Below are 531 nucleotides of genomic sequence, written 5' to 3' on the forward strand. Positions count from 1 at the left end.
ACACACACACACACGGGCGGGAGAGATTACGCGGCCTGTCTTTTGCTGCATGAGTGATCTGGCACATGTGGACCATTACTAACTTCATTTGAGGAGACCTTTTGTCTGAGTGTCTCCGTCAGCAAAAGCCAGTCCGAGGGGACAGAGCTGCGTGGCGTGAATCAGGATCAGAGATTGTTAAACCCACAACTTTTTTTTTTTTTTTTTTTTTTTTCCCTCTCCACACTTTTATATCAGGACTGGTGTCTTTTTGATGCAGTACGGCCAAACACACCTATGCTGGCCTGTGATCATGATGTAAAGCTGAATGATAACACTTTTCTGTGCAAAATACATTTTCTACTTTTTTTTTTTTTTTTTTTTTTAACCACTGCAAATTTGCACAATATTTCATTCTTCACTCAAATATTGTGGCGCAGTAGCTGCAGCCCACCTGCCATAGGCCTGTCCTGAAGGGTGATGGGCGGGGGGCGTCTATACATTGTATTTAATTTTAGACTCTGCACCAAAGTTGTTGAGGCTCTGTATTTA

This window comes from Seriola dumerili, unplaced genomic scaffold (genome assembly GCF_002260705.1).
Source record: "Seriola dumerili isolate Sdu_G_001 unplaced genomic scaffold, Sdu_1.0 BDQW01000052.1, whole genome shotgun sequence".
Taxonomy (NCBI): domain Eukaryota; kingdom Metazoa; phylum Chordata; class Actinopteri; order Carangiformes; family Carangidae; genus Seriola; species Seriola dumerili.